Source organism: Fukomys damarensis, unplaced genomic scaffold (genome assembly GCF_012274545.1).
Source record: "Fukomys damarensis isolate Sample0158 unplaced genomic scaffold, DMR_v1.0_HiC HiC_scaffold_9, whole genome shotgun sequence".
Taxonomy (NCBI): Eukaryota; Metazoa; Chordata; class Mammalia; order Rodentia; family Bathyergidae; genus Fukomys; species Fukomys damarensis.
Window position 1 is genome coordinate 16979320 of NW_022900921.1, and position 10872 is coordinate 16990191.

Below are 10872 nucleotides of genomic sequence, written 5' to 3' on the forward strand. Positions count from 1 at the left end.
GTGTTTATGAGGCTAGAAATCACTTACCTAATTATTTTTAAGCTAATGTTTGAAAATTAGTATAGCATTGGGCATTTAAGTGGTACAAAATGAAATTAAATAAAAATAGGAAGCAATCACGATCATTTGTTAAATATTATTAAAATATGTTTATTGATACAATATATAAAACCTTTATGTATAGCTATTGAATAAGCATCTCAGTTTCACTTATTGGACACCCTGTTGTGCAGTGACTTTTTTTGTGATTCTTATCACATAAACTCTGGTATCACAGAAGATAATATCATAACAAAATAGCAGTATCTGCCTCAGTGTTGCTCTTTCCCCAAGATAAGTTATCCTTCCCCCTAAATGATCTGTGTCATTGTGACCCTACTTACAAAGAACCAAGGTACTTAGGTCAGTATTCTATAATAAGTCATTTTTAGTTCTATTCTGGAAAATTGATTTGCTATGACCTGTATCTTGTAACTTAGTGGTAACTAGATCCTAATTTCAAGTCAATTTTGATTTGATTTCAGCAGCCTGGAGTCCTCTCCACTTCGGAGTCTTAAATTCTGCCTCTGTTAGTCTCAGTCAGAGATCTGTTCTCTGCTTACAGTTATTCCTGATGGTTTTCTACCATCTGCTTGTTTCCTTTCCTATCTGCTGGAATATACAAACATTGCTTCCTTGAACATCTCTTTTTGTGTTCTCTGTTTCTCTTGTTTGCCCCTTCTCTCTGTATTAGATTTTCTTTATGAAGTTTATGCTAACTGCCTTACCAGATCTTTTACCACACCCTGACAGTTCCAAACCCATGAGATTTGTAAGTCAAATAAAAATACAGTGTCACCCTACGAAATCCTGACTAAAAGACTCAAAAGGTCATAGAGAAGAAAATCTACTATAGATTATCTATAGAACTGTGTGAAAATGCATGTCATGCACTACATGCAAATGTTTCCCATGCATAGTACAGAAGGGGCAGACTGAAGCAAAATATTGACACAAAGAAGTGAGGTAAATGGGTATTTTCAGTAGAGCTTGTCAAGACTGAGTATTCACTAATGGAGTAGTAGAAAACTTGGAAAACAGAAAATAACTGATATAGTGTATCTCTACGCCCTTTAGATCAGTGTGCTGGCCAAGTGCCCTAAGAGCCCCTGTAACCACTGGACACAGCCCACTGGCTGGAAACTTGTCCTTGATGTGCTGAAGCTGATCTCTGATCCACTGAGCAGTGTCAGCAGAATGTGAGTCATACTCATTCAAACCACTTATCTGGAGTTGATGCCAGATCAAATAGGAAACTAAAAAAGAGTAATCCATTGTTTTGTTAAATCCATAAACAAGACATTGCTGTTTGGATCAGCACCCTGCTAAGCCATTCTGGCTTCTGGGTCTTAACACTGGTTACTGAAGTGCAATCAAATAGCTCTGTGTGGAACTCATTCCTTACTACATGGGTCTGTATACCCAGCTTTCTCTGCTGGTTTAGCAGAAAAACCAGCCTTGTTGTTCAAGAATAATAATCACTTTTAAGAAGGAAATAAAGGCAAATTTAATCATAATAGGCAAACAAAAATGTAGATTGTAGCATTTTTAAGAAATAATTTTTCAAAATAAATCTTTACTACAAAAGACAAGAGCTGGTAAACAGAAATAAATGACTTATGAGATAATATTTCAGAAAAATGAATGTGAAGAAAATGAATTGTCTACCCAGTGTTGCAAAATTAAGGGTGTCAGGAGAAGGCAAAGCATACCATAAGAAAGTCTCATTGGAAAGTGTGTGGAGAATGAGACTGAAAACCTATCTCATTACGGGGAAGAAAAGATGAACAAGGAAGGGTTTAATAAAAAAGTTCTAATTTATAAGAATTTACAACTTGTTGAAATTCCAGAAGAAACAAGTGGAATAAATACAATATGAAATATATAATTATTTTTGTCTGTTTTATGGCATTGGAAATTGAAGCCTGGGCCTTTATACAGAGCTACATCCCAGCTCCCCCATCCCCCATTTAAAAAAAATGTTGTAACAGGATCTCCTTAAGTCACTAGTTTACCCAGAATAGAATCAAACTTGCAATCCTCCTGTCTCAGCCTACTGAGAGCTGGGATTGCAGCATTAAAGATGCATTTTTTAAAAATCTCATCAGATGAATTTCTGAACTTTAGACAATACAGAAAACCAGTACTTGAATGAAATTATGCACTTCAGAAATTATGCACTTCAGAATGGGAAAACTGTGGTATAGAAACTCTGATTATGTACATGGTAGTAATTTTGATTGAATTACATATAAATTTTGAGCTATACTTGCCATAATATTAACTAACTCAGTGTTCGCAACTGAAACTTGCTTTTACCTTCTGACATTTTACAAGCATTCTGGCCTTCTGAACTCTAACCAGAATGTCTGATTAAGCTCCACTGGCAGTATTTTAGGGCTTGTCCTCCAGCCAGAATCTTTAAACCTTTCCAAAGGAAATCGTTTCCATTGGAAATCATTCCATTGGCTTCTAAATCACATAGGTTGTATCCCTGTATGGTCTCCTCTCCTCTTCTCTAGTACCAGAATCTGGCCTGGTTACTTCCCTAGTTGTTGGGACAAAATACTTGAGGAGCACCAACTAAAGGAAGAATAAGTCTGTTTTGGCTCACATTCAGCCCATAGCTGACCGGCTCCAAGATAGGACAGTATGCACAGGGGAATGAATGGTGGAAAAGCTTCTCATGGAATGGAAGCAGAGCAAATAAAGCGAGGATCCAGAGGACTTTTTCTGTCCAGATCCAACCTCCTGATGGCAAGCCAACAATAAGCCTCCACAGTACAGTTATCATCCAGAAGTATCACTGATGAGTACAGGAGGCTTTTGGAGGACATACAGGTATACATGAACATAAGTTATTATATTCTTTGTTATATACCTCACTAAAGAGCTTTATTAGGTTGGAAAGTATCACTTTAAGACTGACATCAGTATATGTATGTAAAAGTATTTCTCTAAACTCTCTTTCACCTTTGGACCACTGTTCCTGGATAGCTAGCATAAATTATAACATGAATCATCATATCAGATGTATTTTTTTACATGACAGAAATCTCACTATATCGCAAATATGCTAAAGGTAAGAATGTAGCAGAAGGCAACACTGAGTGGATGTGATTAAAAAATGGTTTGGTTGTACCAACTTCAACTTTCATTTTTTGAAGGCAGTATCTCTTAGTGATTTTAACACTGTGGATAACATTGGCCCAAGTATAATCTTGCAAGTTAGTTGGGAAGGGTGTGCGTGGAGATAGGAGGCAGAATGTGTGATAAAAAGAAGATTGATTTTCTTAGAAGCTGTTTCAGAATGCTTTAACTATTGAAATTTGCTTTGCTTCATTGACTGGTACAGATGATTATCTCACATAATTGTGACAGTTCCTAGTCCTACGGCTCGCAAGACTATTAGAGCTCCATCTACTGACTTCAAGCCTCTTTTACTTTTTTGAAGCTTAAAATAAAATTTCAATTTGTGTTTTTCTATCCTGGGACTGGAATGCTCTATTATTTTATATTCGAAAATTAAACTCCCCCCTTTTCCATCAGCCATTCTTAGTAGAAAATCCAGAATCAGTAATTGAATTCAAAAGTGTACATAATAAGCATGAAGGATTCACCATAAACAGAGGTACCATTTAAACAGGCTCTTTGAAATAAAAAATAAAAAACACTGATAGCGTTAATACAACTTAACCAATTGCTGACTACATAGTGTAAAGGAATATCTCAGAAAATGTCTGCCAGTACTAAAAATTGGATTGCTTTACTCTGCATTTAGATAATGTTTCAGTATGTGTATCTTATTACTTTACTTATCTTATTACTTAGCTATGTTTACATTTCAGTGACTATCTATTAGAAGATTTAGAAGCTTAGCTGGGTTACTCGCAACAGTTTTATTTAAAAAAATTGCCTATGTTTATTCATGACATGCCTGTGATAAGCATAGTCTTTTACCATGGATCTTCTTTAGGTTTCCAAAAAAGATTCATAATTTTAATCTACACAGAGAAGTTATTTTACTTTATTTTTTGGTCCCAGGAATCAAACTTGGGACCTTGCACTTGGAAGGCAGGCAGCAGAACCATGGAGCTAAATCCCCGGCCCCTATACAGAGAAGTTATGGATTTACCTGTCTAATCTTTTCCCACTGTTCCTCTCTCACTGTGTTTCATGGCCACTGTATTTTTCATCAACCATGAGTTCATTCAAGTCTGGAGCCGTTCACATAAGCGGTTTCCTTCATGAGAATTGTTTTCTGAGCTCGGTCTTTACAAGGCTAGTTACTTTCTGTGATTAGATGAAAACGTAAGTGTCGCTCTGTCCTGCATATTGCATGTTACCCTGCATGCACAAACACCGTCTTTCTCTTCCCAGTGCTCTTTTCCTTAGAAAAAAGTGCTTGTCTATTTTTCTTCTTAGTCTGGGACTCCATCTGTCACATCCACATTTGTGTACAGGATTTATCTTGTCTCCCCTCTAGAGTACATAGATCGGTGTCTACGTAAAGGAGAAATTTAATTAACGTATGTTGAATAAAGGTAGCCTTTTACCAAGGCAAAGGACATAACTGTATATGTAGATCTTTAAGAAATATTTTACGTTTATATCTCACTTCATGGTTTTCTAATATGTTGCTTATTTTAGCTGACAGCTATTGCTTATTCCTTAGTATTAGGATGAATACGACTGACTCAGAGATTTGTTATTACTATAGAAACCCCCATAGGAGAAAGATGACTTTAGAGACATTGGCAAACATGTAGCAAATTTGCTGTTAAAATTACATATATACATTATTTTAATCCATATACCTTGTTTGATCTAGTTTACCTTACCATATAGCTTGTTTAGCTTAATTCACTGTTGCTATTTGGTAGGTTAATTTAAATCCTTCTTTGATTTTTATGACTGGAGATAGATATTTATATACACACATATACAGCAGAGTTTTGGGGTCCTGAATATTTATTTGTGATCCATTGCATATTTAACTGTCAATGATTTGTGTTTAGAAAACATTTATATTTAAATATGTCCTATATTATACAACTATCAAGTGCCTTAGCTCAACTGCATGTTTTAAATTTTCCAAGGATAGTTGAAAGTGTGCGATGGTAATTATCTTTTTCTGATGTGTTGGTGCTATTAAAATCATATCATGATAACTTATCATTTACATATCAATCTTGTTAAAATTTCAAAGCCCTGTGCTGAAAATATAAAAATAAGTATATTTAATATAATTGACACAAGATTGCTATTTTCCACAATTTTTCTGAAGGTAATAAGAGAGATCCACTTTTGCTTGCCTCTTCAAACAGCGTTTTGAATTCTATCAACATCATACTCCTTTTATCCAAAGTAGCTGAAGTCCCAGAGGACTCTTACCACAAAAAATAATATCTGAAATATCAACTCTATGCATATAAATTTGGTTAGAAAGAGAAAACTCTTCTTGACTTGAGAGGAGTCAATTTTGTTACAAACTGTTCCTTCTATGCATGGCCAGCTATATGAGCATGTGTGTAGTAAATTAATGTATACTGTATTTCTTCCATTTTCAATGGGTACACAAGCGTAAGACATAAAATTTTGCCTATAGTATAGCATCAAGCACTGTCACACAAATGATATACCTGTGTACATGTCAATTCCTGGTGTCTTCTGAAGTTACTGCGGACAAATCAGGCTAATCGCGTGCGGACCCTCATTGCCTCTCCCTCCCTCCCTTCCTCTCTCCTTCCCCCTCTCTCCCTGCTTGACACACTCAAAATACTGAAAACTTCTTGGCTGTCTCTGTCCTCCCTCTCACAGTTCACATCCACATAGGCACTTTTAAAAACAAGATTGCTGATTATTTTTCATTGTCTTCTCTCTTTTTACTTTGTTAGCATTGTCTTTTCTGATGCTTCATAATATTTTAAAAGCACGATTGGGTTCCATTTTACTTTTTCTTTCGTTCACTTAGTAACACTGATTAATTAAAGCCTGTCTATGGTCCATACATATCTGCTTTTTTCTAGTGTGACTATTAACTAAAGTTTAGAAACTACCTGAAGGGCTGGGAGTTTAGCTCAGTGGTTCCAACACCTACTTCACAAGTGGGTCCCAAGTTTGATCTCCAGTACTTGGGGACAAAAAAAAAACAACAACAAAAAAAACAACTACCTGGATTGATTTTTCAGTCCCTCTTCCCCAACCTGCTAAACCATTTTATACAGCTCACCAGGAAAAAGTTGAGTACAGCTGCAATTATGATAACTTGACCCTACCAATTTGTCATGATTTCTAATTACAACCAGGAGAAAGTCATATACTTTCAAATTTGTCAAGCATGCTCTTTGTAAAAATTCAAAAATGGGCCGGGGATTTAACCCCGTAGTGCTACCACCTGCCTCACAAGCGTAAGGTCCTGAGTTCAATCTCAGTCAAAAAAAAAAAAAAAAAAAAAAAGGGGAAAGTTGGAAAATTTAAACATTGGACTATATGTACATATATGCTAGCATGGTGAATTCACTGTAGTTTCGTAACTTCAGTTTTTGTGGTCATATTTTTTTTCTTTCTTTTTTAAATGATAGCAAAGTTTTATTAAAGGTAGGAAAAGAAACAGGCTCTGCATATCAAGTTTGGGCCAAGTAAAAAGTGTGAGGGTGGGACAACTATACTGGAGGGATACAGTGCCCTGTCATCATCATTAGAAGAGTGAAAAGTTTTTTTTTTACTTAGAAAACATCTATAATCTGACTCAAGAATTTTTTTAAAAAGTCTTTACTTATGTAAGAAAACATGTTAATAAATACTGAGTATAATTGCTTTAGGTTATGAACATTTAACAAAGTGTTCACTAAATGTTTGGTTTACTGATAAAATAACAAACAGAATCTTAGATTTAATGGGTGTTTAATACATGCTTCATCATGAATTAATTCATGTTCCTTATACCATGATTTTAATTGATTTAATGTATGTGAGGGGTCCTAGAATGTTGAAGACTGATATATTTTTATAAACAATATTAGAATACTCTTCATTCTAATATATACTAAATAAGAATGATTTATTAAAATAAAATATTTTTCTTACCTGCTTTTTTCTCTTCTCCATTTCCTATATTATGATGTGTGATACAACAATTTGAGGAAATTCATTTTTTAATAATGTATGCATAATTAAACTTAAGATCTGCAGTTTTATGGTGTGTAGCTAGTATTAATATTTGTAAATTAAAGTATGATTTTTCAGATTTAATTATCATCTGTGTAGAACTTGTGTCAAAATGTCTCTAATGGATATTGATGTTGAATATTTTTTTAATGTACTGGTTGATTGTTTGCCTATCTTTTTAAAGAGAAATATCTGTTTTACTTCCTTGCCTATTTTTAATTTTGCAGTTGTCTTTTAATTTTTACTTTGTGAGAATTATTTATGTGTTTCACATGTAAGACCTTTATTAGATAATGATTTACAAATGTTTGATCCTGTTCTGTGATATAGGGAAGGAAAATTATCTTTTTCTCTATTTTAGGTTCATGGCTGAACCTTTAAAAATAAATAGATTATCAAGAGCAAAGCAATTTCATTTAATATGAATGTGTAGCACAAGAACCTTCATAAGAAAAGACATCTAAAAAGAGCTAGACATTTCTTTTTGTTTTGTTTTGCTCTTACTAGTAGGTTTGATGAACAGTAGATTGTCGAGGAGAAATGATGCAGTGGTGATAAATGGAGGGAGGCTTAGCAGTGCCTCTTTATTCAGATTCTTTTTCAGAATATCTTGGGCTTCAGAGATAAGGATGTGTTTCCTTCAGGTGTGCAGGAAAGCACCCCTCCCCTCAGGGTTATCAGACATTCTTCCAGAAAAGGTCATAAAATCCTTTCCAGATTTATCAGGGAAGGTTAAGGGTTAGGTCAAAGAAATTTTCTTACTGCTGCTGTTTTCTCCAATTTCTTCAGCTTAAAATATGTGGTGTAAACCTCATGAGTGAATTTTAGTTTCCCTTCCTTAATGTTGTATTTTGAAGCATTTATATTTTTATTAATGTGCAATTTATATATGTGCTTTTCTATTTATTTCTGTACTTTTTGGGTGTGTTGTTTATGCTTTTGGTTTATCCAGTAAGCCATTGCCCAAAGCAAGATAACAAAGCTTTGAGAGTTTTATCATCAAATAATTATATAGTTTCAGTTCTTGGATTTGTATACTGAATTGATTGCACTTTAATTTTATGGTACTGAGTTAGAGTAGTTGCAACAGCACTATTTTGTGCACGAATGTCCCATTATCTCAGTATGGTTTCCTGACAAAACTAAGTTCCATATTAAAGCATTTTTGTTCCCTTTGATGAATATTAATTGAGCATGTAAAGGCTTTTTTTTTTTGCTCTCCTAATTCTGTTGCATTGATTCATAGATCTGTCAATAGATTACCACTACATAGTAAATTCTTTGTGGTAGCTTTGTGGTAAATTCTGAAACAGTCCTCCACTTTTATTGTCAAGATTATTTCGACTGTTTATAAGCATTTCCACATGAATTAGCTGGATAAGTTTATCCATTTCTACACAAAAAAAGGCAGCTGGAATTTTTTATATGGATTGAATGGAATATGGGGCCAAGTTGAAAAATGTCTGTCTTAACGGTATTTTCTAGTACACGAAGACAGGATCTTTCCACCTGTTTAGGTCTTCTAAATTTCTTTTAATTATATTCATAAATTCTTGCTGTTAAATTTATTTCTATTTTATTTTAAATAATATTGTAAATAGGATGTTTAATTTTATTTTGTTTGGTTATTATTAGTATTAGAAATAAAATCACTTTTGTACATTGATGTATCTATCTTGTCTTTCAAGTTGCTTAGTCATTGCTGAAATATATTTTATTTTATTTTAATTAATTAATTAATTTATTTTTTGGTACCGGGGATCGATCTCAGGTCCTTGCGCTTGCAATGTGGAACCACTGAGCTCAATCCTTGGCCCATGTAATATATTTAACAACTATATGCGGTAGAACTTTCTGTATCCAAGATGATGTAATCTGGAAGTGGGTACAGTTTTGTTACTTCATTTCTCATGTCGATGAGTTTGATACCTGTTTTCGTCAGTGCTTTTTAGTTGTACTGGCTAGATGGACCTCCAATATGATATTGAGTAGTCCTCATCTTTACAACATAAGTATTTAGTCTCTTGGCCCTAATTATATTAACTGTAGGTTTTTTTTCACATGCTTTTATCGAGTTGTGAAAATTTCTTTGTATTTTACTTACTTGAACGTTTGTTACATAAAAGGGTATTGTAGGTTGTTTTATTGTCTGTGTTTCTTGAGAATGTCCTGTAATTTATGTCCTTATCCTAGTAATGTAGGTATTACCTTGACATGTAGAACAAACTTTTCATTTCTTTAATCCTGCTTGACTGTAATTATAATTTGTTTATGTGTTGCTGGATTTCTTTGCTAGTATTTAGTAGCAAATATTTTTGTCTTTAGTAAACAGGAATATTGCCCTGCTGCTCATTCTCTCTCCCTCTCTCCCTCCCTCCTTTCTTCGCCTCTCTCTCTCTCTCTCTCTCTCTCTCTCTCTCTCTCTCTCTCTCTCTCTTTCTTCTTTCCCTCCTTCCCTCCCTCCCTCTCTTCTTTCTTCCTTACGCCTTTGTACTGGTTCTGGTATCAAGGTAGTGTTTACCTTGTAGAAGAAGTGGAGATTTGAGTTTTTTGTCTATTTTGAGGTGTTTTTCTAAACATGGGATTAATTATTGTGAGATGCTTGTGGAGCGTAATGCATACATTTGTTGTGTGTAGCTGGTGCTGTAGCTGACATATTTAATTCTTTTTACATACCCTTTCCTTTATTGAGTCCCTTGCCCTCTATCTCTTAATGCATTGCTCTTTGTGTAATCATTTTATTAAATTCACCAGTGAAGCCAGGTAGACATTTCCTCATTACTGTCCACTCAATTTTTGTAGATCCTTTCAGGTATTGTTCCTTTTCCTTCATTTTAGTTAAGCGATTTATTAGCATAGTACTTACTGTTCATGTAAGGGAAATCCTATTAAAAGTTTGCAGTCCTGTAAAGCTAACAGTAATAACCCTTCTTTTCTCTTTGATTTTAAATTGTTGAGGTTTCTCTCTGCTCAGGATACCTAAAGGTTTGTCAGTCATTTTAGGTTTCAGGCAGACAGTTTTATATCCTGCATTACTCTCTCATTTTTACTTGTGCAGAGATAAGGACGTATGAAAATTAAAGTTTATTTTCTAGGCAAGTACACTGTCCTACTCACATCTGCATAGTCCCATCAATGCACATGGCTTTCTAATAAAGAAATACGTTAAGAGTTTTAGAAATGCCCCTGTAGCCATGCTTTCCTCCAGATTTTTTTTTTCCTTTTAAGTGGTTTTATTGTTTTATTTGTTATTTTGTTTTGCTGTTGACCCAGTTGTTATGGTCATCACAAGCAATTGCTTTATTAAGCAATGAATTTCCCTGATTGGTTTTGCCAGCAGCCCCTTAAGGGAAGCCTTAGTAATCTAACAATTTGCAAGTTAGGTTAAATGAAAACCAGCTTTGGAAGCAGAACATTCCAGGCAGTTTTCAGACAGGTCAGACAATGCCAGTTCATTGAGAATAGGATATTGTAGGACCTCTTGCCCTGTTCTGTTTTTACCAGAAGCTTCTAGGCTATTGGTCTGCAAGCCTATCATACAGGAAGGGATAGAAATAAGGTAGGATACAGTACCAACAAAGTTCACTGTTCTTGCCAATATTTAACTTTTTCTTGAGTAAACATTCCTGTAGATTTATAACCCCAATGCTACTTTCCAGAATT